The following is a 24,749-nucleotide window of genomic DNA, read 5'->3' on the forward strand; positions in this document are numbered from 1 at the left end:
ATATTCGTGTTTGGATGTGAGATTATGTTTGTGCTTGTCTTCTCTTTGTTTTGTTGCAAAATTATTAGTTTCTTGCCTGTTCTATGGTGTAGCTTGCCTCCTTGTGTTGGGCTTTATGATTTATTATCCTTTGTAGCGCTGGATTTGTAGAAAGATATTGTATAAATTTGGTTTTGTCATGGAGTATCTTGGTTTCTCCATCTATGTTAATTGAGAGTTTTACTGGATACAGTAACCTGGGCTGGCATTAGTGTTCTCTTAGGGTCTGTATGACATCTGTCCAGGATCTTCTGGCTTTCATATTCTCTGGCGAAAAGTCTGGTGTAATTCTGATAGGTCTGCCTTTATATGTTACTTCACTTTTTCCCTTACTGCTTTTAATATTCTTTCTTTGCTTTGTGTTTGTTTGATGTTTTGACTATTATGTGACAGGAGGAGTTTCTTTTCTGGTCCAATCTATTTGGAGTTCTGTAGGCTTCCTGTATGTTTATGGGCCTCTCTTTCTTTAGGTTAGGGAAGTTTTCTTCTATGATTTACTGGTCCTTTGAGCTGGGAGTCTTCACTCTCTTCTATACCTATTATCCTTAGGTTTGATCTTCTCATTGAGTCCTGGATTTCCTGTATGTTTTGGACCAGTAGCTTTTTCCATTTTACATTATCTTTGACAGTTGTTTCGATGATTTTTATGGAATCTTCTGCTCCTGAGATTCTCTCTTCTATCTCTTGTATTCTGTTGGTGATGCTCATATCTACGGCTACTTGTCTCTTCCTTTGGTTTTCTATATCCAGGGTTGTCTCCCTTTGTGCTTTTTTTATTGCTTCTATTTCCATTTTTATGTCTTTCTTGAAGCCCTCCGTCATCATGATCAAATGTGATTTAAAAATCTAGATCTTACTTTTTTGGTATGTTTTGATATCCAGCGTTTGCTTCGGTGGGAGAATTGGGCTCCGATGATGTCATGTAGTCTGGGTTTCTGTTGCTTGGGTTCCTGCGCTTGCCTCTTGCCATCACGTTGTCTCTGGTGTTACCTTATTTTGCTATGTCTGAAAGTGGTTACACCATCTTCTAGGCCTGTGTGTCATTAGTTTTGTAGACCTGTTTTCCTGTTCTCTTTCAACCAGTTATGGGAACAGAGTATTCTGCTTTCAGGCATGTAGTCTTTCCTGTCTACTGGTCTTCAGGTGTTGCTGTGGGCATGTGTTCTGAGTCCACCAGGCAGGTCACTTGGAGCAGAAAAGTTGATCTACCTCTGGTCTCAGGCCTGGAGTCCCTTCTCAGAGCTGGGTTTCTGTTCTCCATGAGGGCAGCAACCAGAGGGACTTCCCTGTCTTCCCTCGGGACCCTGTGCACAGGGGCTCCAGATGGTGCTAGAAGTTTTCCTCTCAACTCAGAAATGTGGGCAGAGAGTAGTCTCCTCTGGCTTCCCAGCCACGTCTGCCCCTCTGAAGGTCTAGCTTTCCCTTCCACCGGATTAGGGTGCAGGGAGCTGTTTGACCTGGTCCCTTCAGATCTGGGCTGTGTCTGGACTGCAGTGTTGAGTGCCCTTATCTTCCTCTTCCCAGAGACCCTATACAGGTTCCTCTTGGGCCAGGGATGTGGGCAGGGGTGGGCAGTACTGGAGGTCTCTCCTGCCCTGCAGTCTCAGGAATGCCTACCTGTCTTGGTGGTGAGCTGTCTCTCCCACAGGGTTTGGGATTAGGGAGTTGTGGGCCAGGATCAGCGAGATTTGGGCCCCAGCTAGAAACTGGAAGCGCCTGGTCCCAGGGAAATTTTGCCTTTGTGATTCCTGAGTCCACCACGCAGGTCACTTGGGGCAGAAAAGTTGGTCTTACCTCTGGTTCAGGCCTGAAGTCACTTCTCAGATCTGGGTTTCAGCTCTCAGTGAGGGCAGCAACCAGAAGGGCCTGCCCCACCTTTGCTTGGAACCCTGTGCACAGGGGGCCAGATGGCGCTAGGTGGTTTCCTCTAGAGTCAGAAATGTGGGCAGAGAGTAGTCTCCTCTGGCTTCCCAGGCCTGTGTGCCCCTCTGAAGGTCTAGCTCTCCCTCCCACAGGATTTTGGTGCAGGGAGTTGTTTGACTGGATCCCTTCAGATCTGGGTGGTGTCTGGAATGCTGAAAGCAGTATTTTCTTGTCTTTGTTTGAAGGCTATCATAGTGTCAAGACTACCATAGTCTACAGTAACTTAAAAATGATTTTTGTTCATTTTTACCAATGGTGTTCATGATGAATAGCGTCATACTAATTTTCTGGGTCCTAAGTTCCAGTATAAAATTAAGATTTTTTGCTACTGAGCTTTATTTTTCAGTTACATTAACATGCTTTTTGGTTGAATGTGAGTGACTTTTTTGAGTGTACAAGACGATATATGCTGACTGTTTGAAGTCTCATTTTACTATTGCCACCCATAATTGCTTATGCTTGCCAATCAGTCTTTAGTCATATAACTAGTAAAAGTGATGACTAGTTTTAAAAAAATGAATGTATAAACTTATTTCTCCTGGTGACAGTATGTCAACAATCTGCTGAATTCAGAAGCCCAGAGACCATATTTAAGTTCTTCCCTGCACCTGCTGCCTGTGTAAGATGAACAAATCTTCACTCTGTGATTCAGTGAAGTTCAGATTCCATACTCAGCTATTCAAATGTCCAATTAAACATTATTTCCTTTATATCACGAAACTTCTTTTTTTGTGACTTTGGTGAACTATTTAGTAGAATACTGCTACTTCTAATTAAATTTAAGTGTTCACTCAATATTTGCTGTTGTGTTTTAATTAATGTCACTTCTAGTTTCTCTTATGTTTGTATGCATTTGGGAAAAGGATTGAAAATGTTTCTCAGTAACCAAGTGCTACCATTGCGTTCAATCAGTTATGAACAGGATATGTAAATCATAAAAACTGTCATTTATAATGGAAAGTATAGTAGACATATCACTCTATTAGTACCACAATATTATATTCTGCATCTCTTATTCTTCATGGATTTATTACCAGTAGGTGTCAGTGCATCTTCAGTGCTCAAATTCTATGCTATGTATCTTTATGTCTCCTAATGTGAAAATCTATTGCCGTCCAGACCAGCAGTGTCAATGGTTCTTTTTATTATATTGTAAAATATATCAAACATAACAAGGTAAAACTCAAACATCAAATCCCAATGAAACTTTTGTATTTCTCCCATATTTCCTGCTCTTAAATAGAAATTAAAACTGAAAGGGAACTGAAAGAGTATAGGTTGACATTCTCTCTTAGAAATCCATCAAAAGACACCGCCCGGACCTGAAGCAAACTGGTCAACAGTTCTCAGCACCCAAATCCTGTGGTAGGGAGAGCTAAACCTTCACAGGGGCAGACACACCTGGGAAGCCAGAAGAGACTACACTCTGCCCACATTTCTGACTCCAGAGGAAAACACCTAACGCTATCTGGGACCCTGGTGCACGGGGGCTCAGGGAAAAGGCGGCACAGGCCCTCCTGGTTGCCGCCCTCACCGAGAGCTCAAAAGCAGCCCCCCATGAGCAACTTGAGCCACAGGACCACAGCAAGACCAACTTTTCTGCTCCAAGCGACCTGTCTGGTAGACTCAGGACACAGGCCCACAGGAACAGCTGAAGACCAGTAGACAGGAAAGACTACACGCCTGAAAGCAGAACACTCTGTCCCCATAACTGGCTGAAAGAAAACAGGAAAACAGGTCTACAACACTCCTGACACACAGGCCTATAGGACAGTCTAGCCACTGAGGGGGAGGGGTTAGAGGGATGTTGGTCCAGAATCTGGGAAGGGGAATAACAATGGAGATGTAAATAAAAAATACTCAAGTTAATAAAGATGAAAAAAAAAAGAAATGTTCAACATCCTTAGTCTTCAGGGAAATGCAATTGAAAACAACACTGAGATTCTACCTCACACCAGTGAGAATGGCTAAGATTAAAAACTCAGGTGACAACAGATGCTGGCAAAGATGAAGAGAAAGAGGAACACGCCTCCATTGCTGTTGTGATTGCAGTTTTACAATTTCTCTGAAAACTATACCACTCCTAGGCATATACCCAAATGATCCTCCAACATACAACAAAGGCACATCCTCCACTATGCTCATAGCAGTCATATTTATAATGGTCAGAAGCTGTAAAAAACCCAGATGCCCTTCAACAGAGGAATAAATACAGAAAATGTGGTACATCTACACAATGGAGTACCACCCACCAATGAAAAACAATGACTTCATAAAATTCATAGCCAAGTGGATGGAACTAGAAAATATCATCCTGAGTGAGGTAACCCAATCACAAAAACCACACATAATATGCAGTCACTGATAAGTGCATATTAGTCCCAAAACTTGATACTACCCACTGACCACATGAAGCTCAAGTAGAAGGACAACCAAAGTGTGGATGTTTCAGTCCTTCTTAAAAGGGGGAACAAAAATATTTATAGGAGGAGATGTGAAGACAAACTTTGGAGGAGAGACTTAAGGAATAACCATTCAGAGCCTGCCCAACCTGGGGATCCAGCCCATATATATATATATATATATATATATATATATATATATATATATATATATATATGTGTGTGTGTGTGTGTGTGTGTGTGTGTGTGTGTGTGTGTGTGTGTATACAGCCACCCAACCTAGACAATATTAATGAAGCCAATACATGATTGGTGACAGGAGCCTGATACAACTGTCTTCTCAGAAGCTAAGCCAGAGTATGACAAATAAAGAGGGGAATGCTAGCAGCAAACCATTGAACTGAGAATCGGGTCCCCATTGGGGGAGCTACAGAAAGGATTGAAGGAGCTGAAGGGGCTTGCAACCCCATAAGTACAACAATACCAAATAACCAGAGCTCTCAGGAACTAAAGCACTAACCAAAGAGTACACATGGACAGACCCATGGCTCCAGCTGCATATGTCAAAGAGGATGGCCAGGTTGGGCACCAGTGGGAGGAGAAGCCCTTGGTACTGCCACAGCTGGACCTCCCCAGTGTAGGGGAAAGTCAGGGCAGCAGGTGGGATGTATGGGTGGTTGGGGAGGGGAAACACCCTTATAGAAGAGGGAGGAGGAGTATGGAAGAGGGGGCTTTTGGATGTGAAAACAGGAAAAGGAATAATATTTGAAATGTAAAAAAAATAAATAAATCAGTAAAAATATATTCCTATCTTTATTATTATTATTATTACTATTATTAAAAATTATACAGGGAAATTATTGGAGCAATAGAATGGACAATAGTAGAATATTGTTGATCTGAAGAGGAAGTGTGGGAAAAATAGCTTGAGAGTTTTGGCGGTCAAGAACAGGACAGAAATTCAGAAGAGGAAAGGTATGAGAAAATGGCACAAAGGGTATCTGAAAATGGTATAGGACAATATATTAGTTAACTAATTTATTAACATTACAAATAATATTTAAATAATAGTAAATAAAGCTTGCAGACACTGCCCGGATCTGAAGGGACCCGGTCAAACAGCTCCCTCCACCCAAATTCCATGGGAGGGACAGCTAAACCTTCAGAGGGGCAGACAACCCTGGGAAGCCAGAAGAGACTACACTCTGCCCACATTTCTGACTCCAGAGGAAAACACCTAACACCATCTGGGACCCTGGTGCACGGGGGCTCAGGGAAATGGCGGCACAGGCCCTCCTGGTTGCTGCCCTCACCAAGAGCTCAAAAGCAGCCCGCCACGAGCAACTTGAGCCGCGGGACCACAGGTAAGAACAACTTTTCTGTTCCAAGTGACCTGCCTGGTGGAAACAGGACACAGGCCCACAGGAACAGCTGAAGACCAGTAGAGGAAAGACTACACGCCTGAAAACAGAATACTCTGTTCCCATAACTGACTGAAAGAAAACAGGAAAACAGGTCTACAGCACTCCTGACACACAGGCCTATAGGACAGTCTAGCCACTGTCAGAAATAGCAGAACAAGGTAACACGAGAGACAACCTGATGGCGAGAGGCCAGCACAGGAACCCAAGCAACAGAAACCAAGACTACATGGCATCATCGGAGCCAAATTATCTCACCAAAGCAAACACTGAATATCCAAACACTCCAGAAAAGCAAGATCTAGATTTTTAAATCACATTTGATCATGATGATGGAGGACTTCAAGAAAGACATAAAGAACTCCCTTAGAGAAACAAAGGAAAACATAAACAAACAAGTAGAAGCCTATAGAGAGGAATCACAAAAATCCCTGAAAGAATTCCAGCAAAACACAATCAAACAGGTGAAGGAATTAAAAATGGAAATAGAAGCAATAAAAAAAGCACAAAGGGAGATAACCCTGGATATAGAAAACCAAAGGAAGAGACAAGGAGCCATAGATACAAGCATCACCAACAGAATACAAGAGATAGAAGAGAGAATCTCAGGAGCAGAAGGTTCCATAGAAATCATCGAAACAACTGTCAAAGATAATGTAAAGCGGAAAAAGCTACTGGTCCAAAACATGCAGGAAAACCAGGACACAATGAGAAGATCAAACCTAAGGATAATAGGTATAGAAGAGAGTGAAGACTCCCAGCTCAAAGGACCAGTAAATATCTTCAACAAAATCATAGAAGAAAACTTCCCTAACCTAAAGAAAGAGATGCCCATAAATGTACAAGAAGGCTACAGAACTCCAAATAGATTGGACCAGAAAAGAAACTCCTCCTGTCACATAATAGTTAAAACACCAAATGCACAAAATGAAGAAAGAATATTAAAAGCAGTAAGGGAAAAAGTGAAGTAACATATAAAGGCAGACCTATCAGAATTACACCAGACTTCTCACCAGAGAATATGAAAGGCAGAAGATCCTGGACAGATGTCATACAGACCCTAAGAGAACACAAATTCCAGCCCAGGTTACTGTATCCAGCAAAACTCTCAAAGAACATAGATGGAGAAACAAAGATATTCCATGACAAAACCAAATTTACACAATATCTTTCTACAAATCTAGCCCTACAAAGGATAATAAATGGTAAAGTCCAACATAAGGAGGCAAGCTACACCCTAGAAAAAGCAAGAAACTAAACATTTTGCAACAAAACAAAGAAAAGACAAGCACAAACATAATCTCTCATCCAAACATGAATATATCAGGAAGCAACAGTCACTATTCCTTAATACCTCTCAAGATCAATGGACTCAATTTCCCAATAAAAAGACACAGATTAACAAACTGGATTTGCAATGAGGACCCAACATCCTGCTGCCTACAGGAAACACAACTCAGAGACAAAGACAGACACTATCTCAGGGTAAAAGGCTAGAAAACAACTTTCCAAGAAAATGGTCTGAAGAAGCAAGCTGGAGTAGTCATTCTAATATCGAATAAAATCGATTTTCAACCAAAAGTCATCAAAAAAGATAAGGAAGAACACTTCATATTCATCAAAGGAAAAATCTATCAAGATGAACTCTCAATCCTAAATATCTATGCTTCAAATAAAAGGGCACCTACATACATGAAAGAAACCTTACTAAAGCTCAAAGCACACATTGGAACTCACACAATAATAGTAGGAGATTTCAATACTCCACTCTCATCAATGGACAGATCATGGAAACAGAAATTAAAAAGAGACATAGACAGACTATGAGAAATCATGAACCAAATGGACTTAACTGATATTTATAGAACATTCTATCCTAAAACAAAAGGATATACCTTCTTCTCATCACCTCATGGTACTTTCTCCAAAATTGACCATATAATCGGTCATAAAATAGGCCTCAGCGATACAGAAAGATAGAAATAATCCCATTTGTCCTATCAGACCACCAGGGGCTAAAGCTTGTATTCAATAACAATAAGGGAAGAACGCCCACATATTCATGGAAATTGAATAATGCTCTACTCAATGATAACCTGGTCAAGGAAGAAAGAAAGAAAGAAATTAAGGACTTCTTAGAATTTAATGAAAATGAAGGTACAACATACCCAAACTTATGGGACACAATGAAAGCTGTGCTAATAGGAAAACTCATAGCTCTGAGTGCCTGCAGAAAGAAACAGGAGAGAGCATATGCCACCAGTTTGACAGCACACCTAAAAGCTCTAGAACAAAAAGAATCAAATACACCCAGGAGGAGTAGATGACAGGAAATAATCAAACTCAAAGCTGAAATCAACCAAATAGAAACAAATAGGACTATACAAAGAATCAACACAACCAAAAGCTGGTTCTTTGAGAAAATCAAGATAGATAAACCCTTAGCCAGACTAATGAGAGGACACAGAGAGGGTGTCCAAATTAACAAAATCAGAAATGAAAAGGGAGACATAACAACAGAGCCAGAGGAAACTAAAAAAACCATCAGATCCTACTCCAAAAGCCTATATTCAACAAAACTTGAAAATCTGGAGGAAATGGACAATTTCCTAGACATACCAGGTACCAAAGTTAAATCAGGAACAGATAAACCATTTAAACAACCCCATAACTCCTAACGAAATAGAAGCACCCATTAAAAGTCTCCCAACCGAAAGGAGCCCAGGTCCAGACGGGTTTAGTGCAGAATTATATCAGACCTTCATAGAAGACCTCATACCAATACTATCCAAACTATTCCACTAAACTGAAACAGATGGAGCCCTACCGAATTCCTTCTATGAAGCCACAATTACTCTTATACCTAAACCACACAAAGACCCAACAAAGAAAGAGAACTTCAGACCAATTTCCCTTATGAATATCGACGCAAAAATAATAAAATTCTGGCAAACCGAATCTGAGAGCACATCAAAACAATCATCCATCATGATCAAGTAGGCTTCATCCCAGGGATGCAGGGATGGTTTAATATACGGAAAACCATCAACGTGATCCATTATATAAACAAACTGAAAGAACAGAACCACATGATCATTTCATTAGATGCTGAGAAAGCATTTGACAAAATTCAACACCCCCGCATTATCAAAGCCCTGGAAAGAATAGGAATTTAAGGCACATACCTAAACATAGTAAAAGCCGTATACAGCAAACTAGTAGCTAACATTAAACTAAATGGAGAGAAACTTGAAGCAATCCCACTAAAATGAAGGACTAGACAAGGCTGCCCACTCTCTCCCTACTTATTCAATATAGTTCTCAAAGTTCTAGCCAGAGCAATCAAACAACAAAAGGAGATCAAAGGGATATAGAATGGAAAGGAAGAAATCAAAATATCACTATTTGCAGATGATATGATAGTTTATTTAAATGATCCCAAAAGCTCCATCAGAGAATTACTAAACCTGATAAGCAGCTTCAGCAAAGTGGTTGGGTATAAAATTAACTCAAATAAATCAGTAGCCTTCCTGTACACAAAAGAGAAACAAGCCGAGAAAGAAATTAGGGAAACCATACCCCTCATAATAGTCCCAAATGATATAAAATACCTCGGTGTGACTTTAACCAAGCAAGTGAAATATCTGTATGATAAGAACTTCAAGCCTCCCTTTCTGCCTCCTCTGCCGCCATGGGGCCTGTGGAAAAGCTTGTGGTGAAGGGGGGTGAAAAAATGAAGCAGGTTTTGAAATTCACCCTTGACTGCACTCACCCTGTAGAAGATGGATTCATGGACGCTGCGGACGCTGCCAATTTTGAGCAGTTCCTCCAGGAGAGGATCAATGTGAACGGGAAAGCTGGTAACCTTGGTGGAGGGGTTGTGACCATCGAGCGGAGCAAGAGCAAGATCATTGTCACTTCTGAGATGCCTTTCTCCAAAAGGTATTTGAAATATCTCACCAAAAAAATATTTGAAGAAGAACAACCTCTGAGACTGGTTGTGCGTCGTCGCCAACAGCAAGGAGAGCTACGAACTGTGTGTGCTACTTCCAGATCAATCAGGACGAGGAGGAGGAGGAGGAGGAGGAGGAGGAGGAGGAGGAGGAGGAGGAGGAGGAGGAGGAGGAGGAGGAGGAGGAGGAGGAGGAGGAGGAGGAGGAGGAGGATTAAGACACATCTGTCTGCCATGTTTTGTATTAATTCATAAATAAAATTTAGGAACAAAACCCGGTGGTTTATCCTTGCATTTCTGCAGTGTGGGTTGGACAGGGTTGGGAATGACAGGACTGTGGTTTAATTGGACCGCTGCTCGCTTGTACATAGACACTTTTTCTCTGCTCAGAAATGTCAGTTCTCGGGGCTGGGGATTTAGCTCAGTGGTAGAGCGCTTACCTAGGAAGCGCAAGGCCCTGGGTTCGGTCCCCAGCTCCGAAAAAAAGAACCAAAAAAAAAAAAAAAAAAAAAAAAAAGAAATGTCAGTTCTCCAGTCGTAATGCCCGAATAGAAGAGCCAGGCTCAGGGGCTGCATCTGACACTGAGCAAGTAGACTAGAGGGACGGTTGTGAACTCTGACCAGCCTGAGTCTTAAAGAACCTGGTGGTTGGTTATATCTGGTGCCTGTCATAAAGGAAGGTTTGGGATACAGTGTGGTGCTCCTCAGAAGCAAACAGGTGATTTTTTTTTTATTTGATTTTTTTGCCCCCTAGGAAAATGGCAGCCAGTAAGACAGGTTTCAGGGTCTCCAGGTTGGAACACAAGTTGCTCACAATTGTGTGTACTAACCTTCTTCCTTCCTATTGAAATAAGAGGGGGTCTTTCAGTATTACTGCTGCATATTCTGCCTATTATTAAAGAATCCGTAAGTACGCTGAGCATTTACGCGTTTAGGTGGCTCTCTGTATGGTATCTGTGAGTCAGGACAAGGACTTGTGCAAATCTTTGCCAGGAGCTGTTTGTCTAGCCTCCAGCAGAGGGCGAGGACAGCTTCCACATGTTCCCAGTAGGGGGAGCCCTTCCATGCCCAAGGTTCAGGAGGCTTCCCAGGAGGGAACACCAGTACTGATGAAGGAGGGTGTGCTGTCACAACTGGACTTGGACAGAAGTAGTCCGGGGCTGCAGCCCAGTGGTAGAACTCCTGCCTGATGTGCTCCAGGTTTAATCCCCATCACTGGAGGAATCAGTCTAAGCTGTGTGAACCTGAAGGGTCCTGAGCATGGAGGCACTGTGGGGTTTTATCAAGGGTTACCTTGAAAGAGTTCCCAACACATAGGGTGCTCCTCTGGTCAGAGGTTGTGCAAAAGCATCTGCTTGCTTTTTAACCATAGTATGAAATGCTTTAAGGGCTCCCTCACAGCCGGTGGCCACACTCGAGGCCTGGACGCCAAAAGTCCTCAAATTTAAGTTGTTGAGGCTTTTTGATCCCCCTGTGGCAAAGGCTCCTGTGTTTTCTATTTCTATGCAAATTTCTTGAAGCAGAACTGTTACTGTCTCTCCTCTGCTCTTGGAGTAGGAGGCCTTTCCCCCCAAATTCAGGTGCAGCCCCTCATGATTAGCCTCTTACATTTGTGACTTGGGTTTGCTGATCTCCATTGTTACATTGGTGTACCTCGTGATGGTTTTTAGTTTGGCTGTAAATCATTAACCCTGGGTTGGTTAGCATATGCTTCTAAAAAAAAATGGTCCCAGATTTTGAAACTTGTAATAAAATGGAAACTCGATGGTTGTTATGCCTTTCTAACTCTTGTATCTGAATGTTGATCACTTTTTGTATTAAAGTGGCTGTCACATGGCTAAAAAAGAAAAAAAAAGAACTTCAAGCCTCTGAAGAAAGAAATTGAAGAACTCAGAAGCCCATGCTCATGGATTGGCAGGATTAATATAGTAAAAATGGCCATTTTCCCAAAAGCAATCTACAGATTCAATGCAATCCCCATCAAAATCCCAACCCATTTTTTCATAGAGTTAGTCAGAACAATATACAAATTCATCTGGAATAACAAAAAATCCAGGATACCTAAAACTATCTTCAAAAATAAAAGGGCTTCTGGGGGAATCACTATCCCAGAACTCAAGCAGTATTACAGTGCAATAGTGATAAAAACTGCATGGTATTTGTACAGAGACAGACAGATAGACCAATGGAATAGAATCGAAGACCCAGAAATGAACCCACACACCTATGGTCACTTGATTTTTGACAAAGGAGCCAAAATCATCCAATGGAAAAAAGATAGCATTTTCAGCAAATTGTGCTGGTTCAACTGGAGGTCAGCATGTAGAAGAATGCAGATCAATACATTCTTATCACCCTGTACAAAGCTGGATCAAGGATCAAGTGGATCAAGGATCTCCACATCAAACCAGATATACTCAAACTAATAGAAGAGAAAGTGGGGAAGCATCTGGAACACATGGGCACTGGAGAAAATTTCCTGAACAAAACACCAATGGCTTATGTTCTAAGATCAAGAATCGACAAATGGGATCTCGTAAAACTGCAAAGCTTCTGTAAGGAAAAGGACATTGTTGTTAGGAGAAAATGGCAGCCAACAGATTGGGAAAAGATCTTTACTAATCCTACAACTAATAGAGGGCTTATATCCAAAATACACAAAGAACTCACGAAGTTAGACTGCAGGGAGGCAAATAACCCTTTTAATAAATGGGGTTCAGAGCTAAACAAAGAATTCACAGCTGAGGAATGCCGAATGGCTGAGAAACACCTAAAGAAATGTTCAACCTCTTTAGTCATAAGGGAAATGCAAATCAAAACAACCCTGAGATTCCACCTCACACCAGTCAGAATGTCTAATATCAAAAATTCAGGTGACAGCAAGTGCTGGTGAGGATGTGGAGAAAGAGGAACACTCCTCCATTTTTGGTGGGATTGCAGACTGGTACAACCATTCTGGAAATCAGTCTGGAGATTCCTCAGAATATTGGACATTGCGCTGAGGACCCAGCTATACCTCTTTTGGGAATATATCCAAAAGATGCCCCAACATATAAAAAAGACACGTGCTCCACTGTGTTCATAGCAGCCTTATTTATAATAGCCAGAAGCTGGAAATAGCTTAGATGCCCTTCAACAGGGGAATGGATACAATAATGTGGTACATCTACACAATGGAATATTACTCAGCAATCAAAAACAATGACTTTATGAAATTCATAGGCAAATGAATGGAACTGGAAAATATCATCCTGAGTGAGGTAACCCAATCACAGAAAAACACACATGGTATGCACTCATTGCTAAGTGGATATTAGGCCAAATGCTCGAATTACCCTAGATGCACAGAATACATGATACTCAAGAAGGATGACCAAAATGTGAATACTTCACTCCTTCTTTAAAAGGGGAACAAGAATACCCTTGGGAGGAAATAGGGAGGCAAAATTTAGAACAGAGGCAGAAGGAACACCCATTCAGAGCCTGCCCCACATGTGGCCCATACATATACAGCCCCCCCCCAATTATATCAGATGGATGAAGCAAAAAAAGTGCAGGCTGCAAAGTGGGAACCAGATCAAGGGAAGGCCCAAATGCTTGACCCTATTAATGAGGCTATGGAGAGTTCATCAAAGGACTTATCATGTCTGACCTCTAACAGCCCTAACAAGCAGATGAAAGAGTCAGATGCAGGTATTTGCACCCAACCATTGGACAGAAGCTGCTACTCCTGTCGTTGAATTGGAGAAAAGCTGGAAGAAGCTAAGGAGGAGGACAACCCTGTAGGAGGACCAGCAGTCTCAATTAACTTGGACCCTCGAAATCACTTAGACATTGGATAGCCAACCAGGCAGCATGAAAAAGCTAATATTAGCCCCCCAACATATATATATATATATATATATATATATATATATATATATATATGAAGATTGCCAGGTGTGGCTTCAGTCATTCATCTAACCCTCAAGAGACTGGAGGCCCCAGGGAGTTTAGAGATCTGCTTGGGTGGGCAGAGTGGGGACCTCCTTGTGGAGACAGCAGTGTAGGGAGGACATGTGGGATGTGGAACAGTTGGAGGGTGGACCTGGATGGAAATAAAAATTGAAGTGTAAAAAGTAAAAGGAAAATAAAAGTGTAAAGTGTATTATTTCTCTACATACTTCCCATCATAGGATGAGATTACAATGAAGAACTTTTTAATAGTAACAATCATACCAAGGCAATTAATACAAATGCCTAGTAAAACAAATTGTTGATTATAGTAAGTAGTTTTTTTTTTGAGTCACATGAGTCTTTATTGACATGTTTTTCTGTTACAAGTAACAGAAGATAGGAAGAGCCAATGATGAATCCAAGGCTCTTCTCAAATATTCATCTGAAACCCTGTAGTGGATTGGTGGCTAGTAGTCATGAATACCGATTTTATATTTCTAATATATAGTAAGTAGTTTTAAAAGAATAGCACACTATTGGGGGTGGTGTTTCCTTTTGTTATCACATGGCTACCCGGGATATGAACATTGCTGCTCCTACTCAGCATTCTTCAGGGAATAAAACTAACTCTACACAACAAGTGTAGTAAAAGGAAAATACATGTAGTTAGAAGTCAAGCTTCTGTTAAAAATGCAGTATTTCAGACACCTTATGAAAGCAAAAAGTTACTTGGATGAACCACTGTATGTAGTAACAAAATTTGTTGAGGACCACAAAATCCCACAGACAACATAAAGACCCAGGTCGTTTTGACATAAATGTTGATGACTTTTATTAAAAATAACATTTCTATTGTAATAGTTTGCATCACAACTTCATTGTAATGTATTCAACAATGGAAGGATGGTTGAGTATTCTCTCTAAAGATATATGTCCCTATAAATGACCTGATTAAATCAGATGACAAAAAAAAGTGCAGGCTGACAGGAACCGGATGTAGATCTCTCCTGAGAGACACAGCCAGAATATGGCAAACACATAGGTGAATACCAGCAGCAAACCACTGAACTGAGAACGGGACCCCCGTTGAAGGAATCAGAGAAAGAACTGGAAGAGCTTGAAGGGGTTTGAGACCCCGTTTGAACAACAATGTCAACCAACCAGAGCTTCCAGGGACTAAGCCACTACCCAAAGACTATACATGGACTGACCCTGGACTCTGACCTCATAGGTAGCAATGAATAGCCTAGTAAGAGCACCAGTGGAAGGGGAAGCCCTTGGTCCTGCCAAGACTGAACCCCCAGTAAATGTGATTGTTGGTGGGAGGGTGGTCATGGGGGGAGGATGAGGAGGGGAACACTCGTAGAGAAGGGGAGAGGAAGGGTTTAGGGGGATATTGGCCCAGAAACTGGGAAAGGGAATAACAATTGAAATTTATATAAGAAACACCCAAGTTAATAAAGATGAAAAAAAATGACTACCTGAAATTCTTAGGCAAATGGATGGAACTAGAATGTATCATGCTGAATGAGGTAACCTAGTCACAATAGAACACACATGGTATTCACTCACTAGTAAGTGGATATTAGCCCAAAAGCTTGGAATACCTAAGAAAAGGCTCACAGATCATATGAAGCCCAAGAAGAATGAAGACCAAAATATGTATGCTTCATTCCTTCTTAGAAAGGAGGACAAAAATATTCATAGGAGGAGATACAGAGTATGGAGCAGAGACTGAAGGAAAGACCATTTAGAGACTGCCCCTAGGGATTAGCAATATACATCCAGCCATGAAACCCAGACAATATTGCTGATGCTAAGAAGTGCCTAGTGCAGGGGAATATGGGGGAGGGCAATAAGGGGGAAGTATAGGGGGAATACCCATATGGGGGAGGAGGAAGGGAGGGAATGGGGGCTTATGCACAGGAAACCGAGAAGGGGAATAACCTTTGAGATGTAAGTAAAGAAATATATAATAAAAAATTTTAAAAAAAAGAAGTGCATGCTGACAGGAGCCTGATATGGCTGTTTTCTGAGAGGCTCTGCCAGAGCATGACAAACACAGGGGTGGACACTCACAGCCAACCATTGATTTGAGAATGGGGTCCCCATTGGAGGAGTTAGAGAAAGGATTGAAAGAGCTGAAGAGGTTGCAACCCCATAAGAACAACAATATCAAGCAAGTAGTGCTCCCAGGGACTAAACCACCATCCAAAGAGTACACATGAATAGGCCTATAGCTCCAGCTGCATCTGTAGCAAAGGATGTTCTTGTTGCACACCAATGGGAGGGGAAGCCCTTGGTGCTATCAAGGCTCTACTTCCCAGTGTAGGGGAATGTCAGGGCAGGGAGGCAGGAAGGGGTGGGTGGATGGGTATGGGAATACCCTCATAGAAGAAGGAGGAGAGGATGGGATAGGGGGTTTATGGACAGGAAACCAGAAAAGGGGATACCATTTGAAATGTAAGTTAAAAAAACCCAATTAAAAAAGAAATAAAAAATGAACATGCATATTATTAAAGGGTTTAATAATGACTAATATAATTTTAGAATTCTTATATAATCATCACTAAAATGATAAAAATTATCTATTTGTTTATATAGCATCACTAAAAGATAGGATTTTTTATTGTTCTGCGGAAATGTGCTTATAAGTGTGGGCTAATACTTAGCAATTCATATATATATATATATACATATATATATATATACATATATATATATATTAACAGCAAAACCCTATTAATAAAGAGAATCTTTTCTTAAATGTAGTCTCTTCAGCCTTACCTAGAAGATTAAATCCATCATGGCTTTACAGTCCATGGTAAAACCATCTCAGGAAGATCACATGGTAGTTTTTAGCTTATCCTAAATGGCTGGTGGCAAATTACTACATTTAGTACAAGTTCTCACATATATGTGCCTCACACGGAGATTGTGATTTATCCCAGAAAACATAATGAATTTTCATTTTTGTTGTGACTTGTGCATGTGGAAAATTTGTTATTTCTTTTTTTTTTCAACTTCTTTTTTTTTTCTTTTTTTTTTTGGAGCTGGGGACTGAACCCAGGGCCTTGTGCTCGCTAGGCAAGCGCTCTACTGCTGAGGTAAATCCCCAACCCCAATTTTGTTATTTCTTTATCTGATATAGAAACAACATGTAATGACAGAGCATAGTATGTGAAGGAAGCATAACTCTTAAACATTTAACATGGCATGAGATAAAGTCAAGTGGACACATAGTAAGCCAGGTTTTACATGATGTGTCTCCTGGAGTAAGCAAAAGGGAGGGGGTATTCTGGGGTGTGCCAACCATACTAGGCTGGAGCACAGTATGAGGGATCAGGATAAAGCTAGGGATTTAAGGGAACCATGGATTGATCACGAGTCTCAGTCTAATTATTAGATTTATATGATCTCAAATCTTTCAACCCAAAACATTTTCTGTCCATAAGAAATGCAGGAATTAGAGATGGGGCAGAGACTGAGGAAATGGCCAACCAATAACCAGCTCATCCCATGGACACACACTGATCCCTGACACTATTAATGCTACTCTGTTATGTTTCTAGAGTCTATCATGGCTGTTCTCTGAGAGTTTCCATCCACCAATTGACTTAGGCAGATGAAACCGCCAAAGATTGGATGGAACTTGAGGATTCTTATGGAAGAATAGGATGAGGATTGCACTCCCTAAGGGGATAGGAACTCCACAGAATGACCAACAGAGTCAACAAACCTGGACCCTTGGAGCTCTCAAAGACTAAACCACCAGCCAACGAACATAAAGAGGATGAACCTAGGACTCCCCTCATATTTGTAGCAGATGCACAGCTTGTTCTCCATGTGGGTTCCAAACAACTGGAATGGGGGTTATCTCAAAAGCATTTGGCTGTATTTGGAACATGTTCTTCTATCTGGGTTGCCTTGTCTAACCTTAGTGGGAAAGCACTAAGCACCTAGCTTCACGGAGACTTGAAGTTACAAGGTAGGGGGTTACCCAGAGGGCGACATCAGAGGTGAAGGGAATGGGGAATGAGAGGATTGTGGGAGGGGTAACCAGAAGGGGGCAGTGAATGAGATATAAAGTAAATAAGGGAAAAAATCAAATAAATAAATATTAAAATAAAAAATAAAGAAAAAAGATTTATGTGATCTGACTAGAATAGATAGAGATTATTGGGTTACATAGAATAGAAATGGATAGACATCTATGTGCCATCCCTATGGATGAAAGCAGACAAGGGATCTTCATGTGTCTGGAAAGACCTATACGCACTAACATAAAAAGGTCTGACGAATGTTACCCCCTGATATAAAAGTGAGCACATGTTCCTAAGGTAGGTCATAAGGGTGAAAAGAAATGATGGTATGATTTTAGTACCTTTCACTAGTCATGAACACTCCTATAATACAATGGATGGTATACTTGACTGAAAATTATCTAGTGTATATTTGAGAAGGTTCACTCAGTCTTGGTGAATGGAATGGAGTTGAGGAAGAGTCCAGGTTGCCAAGCTAGAGACAAGTGAAATCTAGGCATTGCTCAAGGGTAGTGAAGTTAACAATTCAAGTTTGGACACCTTAACTCTGGTGTTATGCAGAAAGCGGCACCAAATAACAGGCAAAACATGGAATCCTATGTCAGGATCAAAGTATGAGCTAGTTTTAACTTTTATTCAAACAATCTTATCTAAAATTGTCTGTTATTCTACATAAATACCACTAAATAAAAATTATATGATAGGAAAAGCATCTTATATCCATTCATTCACAACACATTTGGTTCCTTACAAAAAAAAAAAAAAAACTTCTTCTAAACCTTTCCATTATGTTATCTTGATTAGATCCCACAATTGAAGTCATTTTGTATAACATTTTCTCATACTATTTTCAGCTAAGTAACCAAAGTTTTGTTTTTGTTTTTGTTTGTATTTATTCAAAGTCTATCACACAATCAAATCCAAGAGCTGTTCCCACAGAAGGATACAGAAAGATACATTGGGGAAATTTAAAAATCATATAGTGACCTGCTACACATGATGAAATTCAGGTAATATTGTGGTGATGATGAAGAACATGAATTGTGTTATGATGCAATTTTTTTAGAAAAACTAGTTATTGCACTCCTGATGAATATCAAGTCTCTTTACTTTTCCACACCGAGCACACTCTTTGTCAGTCACCTGTCTATACTCAGAGAATTGTGTGAGGAAGTGTTCACATCAAATATGGAGGGCTTGCTAGCTATGTTCTAAAATGTGTTTGGAAACTTTACAAAGTGATACATATTTGACTTTTGGCAACCCCTTTTGTGTAGAGTGGGATTAAATGGTACTTCAGTGTAATCTGAAGAAAGGAATGGTACAATGATAGAAAAACTATGCTAAATGCCATAAGTATGGTGTAGCCTCCCATTAAAAGTCAGCGCAACACTTCGCTAATCTCATTGTGATATAGGTTATGTAATTTAGACCAAAATGATGATTTTTATGGATAAATTGATACTTTAAATGTTTCTTCACATGAAATCAGTTAATGAAATCCTAATGAAGAGCTATATACCAAATAATTATGAGAATGATCATCTTGGAATAACTTACAAAAGCAACTACCCATGGGATTATTCTAACGATGACATAATTCCTAACAATTCTCATGTAAGTACTCATTTTCAAAAGAACCATTCCCAAACTGCTATATGTGATTTTACCAAAATCATATGCTTTACCAAATGATTTACCAAAATTTATGTCAGAATGTGATTTTACCAAAGCATATGCTCCTATTTTTATCAGCCTGACAATAAACAAAGGGAGCTTTACACAAACAACCTTACTAAGTCTTGAATGAAGTCTCAGATTGTTTTCAGATTAACATCATAGGAAACTCCAATATAAACAAGTGCTAAGAGTACAGAAAAGTCTCAGTTGCATCATCACACCTAGAAAGGAATAGTATAAAGGATAATGAAACAAATTTTTGGACACTAAAGAATGTGATAAAATCTTCTATGTTCATTCAAACACCACTCAACATGATCCAAGCCACACTGAAGAGAAACACGAGAAATTTCAAAGCAAGTAGAAAATGTTTTGTGCATGCTTTCAATCCTTTTGTTAATCCAAGATTATTGACAGGAAAAAAATTAACAGATGTCATTGATGTAGGAAATGTTGCAGTAAATGCCTATACCTAACTAGATATAAGCAAATCTATACATAATATGGCAATCTTTTCCAGATTATCAAACCTTAAAAAGCATTCTAGAATCTATATTAAAGAAAAACTCTATATATGGAAAGAATGTGGACAGTACTTTCCCAAAACCTCAACTCTTCAAATTTATCTGAGCCTTCATACTATACACAAATCTTACAAATATAAAGACTGGGGTAGATCTATGTATGTGGTTCAATTCTTAAATACCATCAAAAATTCACTACTGGAGAGAAACCTTGTATATATAAAGTGAGCAGAGACTCCTTTAGCCATTGATCAACTCTTAAAGAGCAGCACAAAATTAACACAGAAGACAATCTTGCAAATGTAAAGAATGTGGGAAATCCTTTATAAAGGGCTCATAACTTCAAGTTCACCAGAGTATCTATACTGTAGAGAAACCTTATGATAGTAAAGAATGGGAGAAATCCTCACAAATATCTCTAATCTTAAATCTCACTACAAAATCCATACTGGAGATAAAAGTTAAAAATTTAAAGAATATGACAAGTCTTTTACCCATAAACTCATCACAGAATTCATACAAGATGAAAACACTGCAAATCAAAGAATGTGAAAAGTATTCTACAATATCTCAAATCTTAAAACTCATCACAAATTCAACACTGGAGAGAAAAATCCTTATAAATGTAAAGAATGTACCTATATCTCTAGTTTTAAAGTTCATCACAGAACCCATACATGAGAAAAATGTTACAAATATAAAGAATGTAGGAAAGACATCACCACAAACTTTCATCGTAGTAGACGTCAGAAAATCATGCAAGCAAAATGTGACAAAATCCTTTAATAAATATCAAAGTTAATTTCCTATCCTTAAATTTATGCAAAGTGTCTTTTAAATATGAAGACTATACAGAGACATTGACCATTAGTTAGTCATTGTAAAATATCAGAAATGCCACACTAGGTAACCATACACTTGGTATGAATTTGTAAAATGAAAGTTTCTGGTTGTGTCAGGTGATGCAGGCTCATGGGATGTTTTGCAGACACAAGACCAGTGAGAGAACTCATGATGTTTGGGGAGAGTATAAGTAGACTTGGTGGACAGTGATGGAGAGCTTGCACAGCCAGCCTTCCAACACTTCATCAGTGTGACATTTTCACCTTATTGATAGATATCAGAAGTCATATCGGTTAGCCAAAGGCTAGCAAGTGGCATTCCTGGAGGTGGACCATGGCTTATGGTACGTGAGCTCTATGAGATCAGGTCCAGAAGAGACTTTATCCCTTGATTGTTTCTTAAAGATGATATGCCTTTCCTGTTATTTTTAAATATGTACGATAATCACTAGGTGTTAGCCCATTTTTGGGGAAGATTTCTGCAGATCAATGAAGATGTACTATCTTGTAGTGATGTTGATTTTTAAAGAATTCCTAAAGTTATACTAGTAATTATTAAGCCCTTTATAATAGGACTGCTATTAAAGCCCTAAACTGCAAGGAGATCTCTGCCAGAATTTAAGTATTACAAGTTATTTGCTTCTGAGATAGAAAACAGACATATACAACTCAGAACATACTCCGAGAGGTTGTAAAACAGTTAAACAAAGACCTAGTGACTTATTGTAGATGCAAAGACAGTAGATAAAATATCGACTGGGTTTATCTATACAAAAGTTATACTAAGCTACTTAGTCACAAGAATTATGAGTTTTAACTCTCAATGGACCTGTAGAGCTATTGACAGATAATGGATGTTAGCTAGATAATTTGTCTTAATTGGAAACATATGTAAATGTCTCTGTTGTAAATTTCTTATTCAATTTAAGATTTAAATTGATGTTTGAACTTTTGTTTTTTAAAAAAAGAATGCTTAGATAATTCCTAGAAAGGGTACAAAAAACTAAAAACGATTACATTGCATAGAATTATTATATCAGAATGGGAGGAGAGAGTAACATTAGGAGGAGGAAGAAAGGAACAACAGAGTAGAGTAACATAGAAATGAAAAGGGAACTTAGAAATTAAGAGGGTACTAGGCAAAATGCAGAGAGAATGTGGGACAAAGAAGAAGCTGCAGAGAGTCGGTAGGAAATACAGACAGGCTTCTCCTTGCCATGGGATGGAACCAGTCTTTTCTTAACAGCAAGTTAAGCTTCTTCGTCTTACTAAAGAGGCCAAAGCTTTCTTCTTACAGACTTGGTATTATTTCATTCAGCAATAAAGGGGTAGAAGCTTTTTCTTTCTCTATGCAATAAAGATTGGAGCTCATTTTTCACCCAGAGTGAGTGAGTTCTTTCTGCACTGGTGCTTGGTCTTTTGCTCTATTTGCATATGTAAGAATGGATGTATGTGTCTAAGTATGAAATTATGAGACAAATACAGAGCCAAGTTCAACTAAAATGCATAAAGATTTATGAATATGTGTGCATGGATTCTGTGTAAATGTATGTGGATATATGCGTATTTGTTGTGTAAAAGTTTTTTTTTTTTTTCCGCAAGTGACTCTCTTCTCCAGGTTCAATAAATGTTTATTGCTCCAAACCTTCCTCCCATCTAACATAGGAGAGGTGAGGCTACTGGGCAATAGAGAAAAAAAGCCCTAGCAATTAATCCTTTTCTTAATGTTTTATGATGGGATGCTAAGTGCTAGAGACGCTGCAATTTCTAGCCTCAGAGGAGCTCAAACAGGCAAGCCAGCTACCACTGCAAAGTAACATAGAATCAGAATAATTAAATGTTATTATAATAAGAAGCAACCCTAATTTTTCAAAAGATTGAGTCTTACCCCCACCAACACGCTTTCCCTTCAGCTACATTCAAGAGAGAACCAGAACTCTGAAGCTGGTCTCTGGCAGACAGGGGCACAACAGAGAGCTTATCCTGGTGTCCCAGTTGGTTCTGGTCACTCCCACTGACTCATGTCAACTCAGTGGAGGCCTGGCTGTTGCTGCTGGATCACATCACCACTGCTGATTCATGTGTGGTATCCTGACACCACTAAATTGGACTGCTGGTGTCCCAAGAACAGAGATTGGAATCATCCCAAATAACTACTTCTAAACAGGTCCACATCCCCTTGTCCTATTTAGCATCTTTTCTTTCCTACCTTGGATGATGGGCTGGTGTGGGTGTGGGGGGTGTTGAAGAAAGGTTGAAAACCCTTATTAAAATACATTTTGCAAAATCTAAGCCTACAAGTTTGTAATTATGTTTAAGCATAAATGGATCTATATTCATTAAGGAGTCTTCAAAAAATGAGCTATGCATGTAATAACGTTTTCATAGAACTCTCAAAATATCCACTAATTATAAAAAATTATTCAAGATAAAAAGCACTATAGGAATCTTAATTTGAGACATAAGCATTCATGCCAAGAAATGATCATTTATCACCTGTCAAAGTCAAAACTGCTACATTATTGTCATTTGTATTTCTGTGGAACATAGCACTGTCTTTTATGTGAAATGATTATGACTTATGTAACAATTATTGTCTTGCCAAGTATTTTATCTTTTTGAAGAGTGAACATTATAGATTGTTTTAAGCTTCAAATCAATCTCTTTTTTGTCTCAATTCACAATAAATACCTTTTTAAAGCCTTTGTTCATTTCTTGCTGCCTTGCAGTGTGAAGCTCCATTTTGTATGGTAATTGCCTCATGAAGGTTACATAGTCCGTGAATGATAATAAATAATGTTAACAAAATACATCATTAAAAGAAAAATAGATTTCATTAGAAAAACCTAACAGAGGCAATCGGTAAATATGTAGGGAAATATTCTCAAACAAGAGTATTCTTTAAATATTTGAATTAAATAATGTTCCTATGTTCTTATTAACATCAAAACTCATCAATATTTTATGTACTAATGAATTTCACAGAAGGTCCTCCACAATACAATTTTATAGAACAAAATCAATGAACATCATCAGTAAGATATAACCTATTTTGAGAATATTGATAAGTAAATTTAAACCAAATAGTCAAATAACTTAGAATGAGTGAATCTTCAAAGTTGATAAAATGACACTTCAGAAATTATTTTATTTCAAATACTGAAATCTGTTTTAAACTTATTCTGTATTTAATATCATTGAACACACTGTAGTGATTCTATGAGTCAAGAGTCTCTATGGGGTACACATGGTTCCTGAAGCTAGAATAAATTTTGCATTTATGATTTAAATGAAAAAAACCACTCAAATAATTTAAGCTTTGAGATATGTTCCTAATGCAGACTGCATTTACTCAGTAGAAATAGTGACAGTTTTGAAGTCTATAAATTATACAAGAATATATTTGGTTTTGAATGGAAGTTTTGATTTACTTTGCTAACTTTTAGTAAAAGCCTGATAGTTGTTGGTATATATTAAAAAATTTGTGCTATAAAGCACACTTTCCACTAGTGAGAAGGCTGTGTAAACTTAAAAAAAAATCAAAACCAAAGAATAAGCTACATGCCATTGAAAGATTATGAATGCCTTCAGAACACTAAGTGTGTGGGGATCTGTTTATATGCATGTGCATATTCTTATACCATGCTGAAAGAAATACATGAGCAAATCACCTAAGTTCCCAAGACAGAAAAATCAACTAAAAGGAAGGAATGCTTAATTTAGCCTGAGTATCAGTTGATGACCACTGAGTTCTCTTGCTATCAATCTGTCTTGGTTCACAATTCAATGGTGTAGGTGTGTGTGGACAAAAAGGCCGGTCTCCTCATACAAGTGTGACAAGGTAAGTCACAGTTCATCTTGCTGAAACCACTTCAGACTCAGCTGGAATTTAATCTCCTTAGTGGAGAATCCCATGGACATTCACTGAAGTCTATTCTTGGAACCCTAGGTCAGTCTGTCTCAACTAACACAGCTATTTTTAAATTA

At 39.2% G+C, this 24,749-nt stretch overlaps 1 long non-coding RNA gene and 1 pseudogene across 2 annotated transcripts; both read left to right on the top strand.

Moving 5' to 3' along the window:
* Nucleotides 1-9,476: 9,476 nt before the first annotated feature.
* Nucleotides 9,477-9,868, top strand: Vom2r-ps20 (vomeronasal 2 receptor, pseudogene 20; annotated as a pseudogene).
* A 5,372-nt stretch (nucleotides 9,869-15,240) lies between these two features.
* Nucleotides 15,241-23,054, top strand: LOC102553133 (uncharacterized). Of its 2 annotated transcripts, none has more exons than XR_350085.5 (4): nucleotides 15,241-15,335; nucleotides 17,246-17,661; nucleotides 18,619-18,726; nucleotides 22,676-23,054. It is a non-coding gene; the product is annotated as an uncharacterized LOC102553133 (long non-coding RNA). The 2 variants fall into 2 exon arrangements; XR_010062956.1 differs by lacking the exon at nucleotides 15,241-15,335 and adding an exon at nucleotides 16,450-16,780.
* Nucleotides 23,055-24,749: the final 1,695 nt, after the last annotated feature.

Source organism: Rattus norvegicus, chromosome 1, assembly GCF_036323735.1.
Source record: "Rattus norvegicus strain BN/NHsdMcwi chromosome 1, GRCr8, whole genome shotgun sequence".
NCBI classification, from domain to species: Eukaryota; Metazoa; Chordata; class Mammalia; order Rodentia; family Muridae; genus Rattus; species Rattus norvegicus.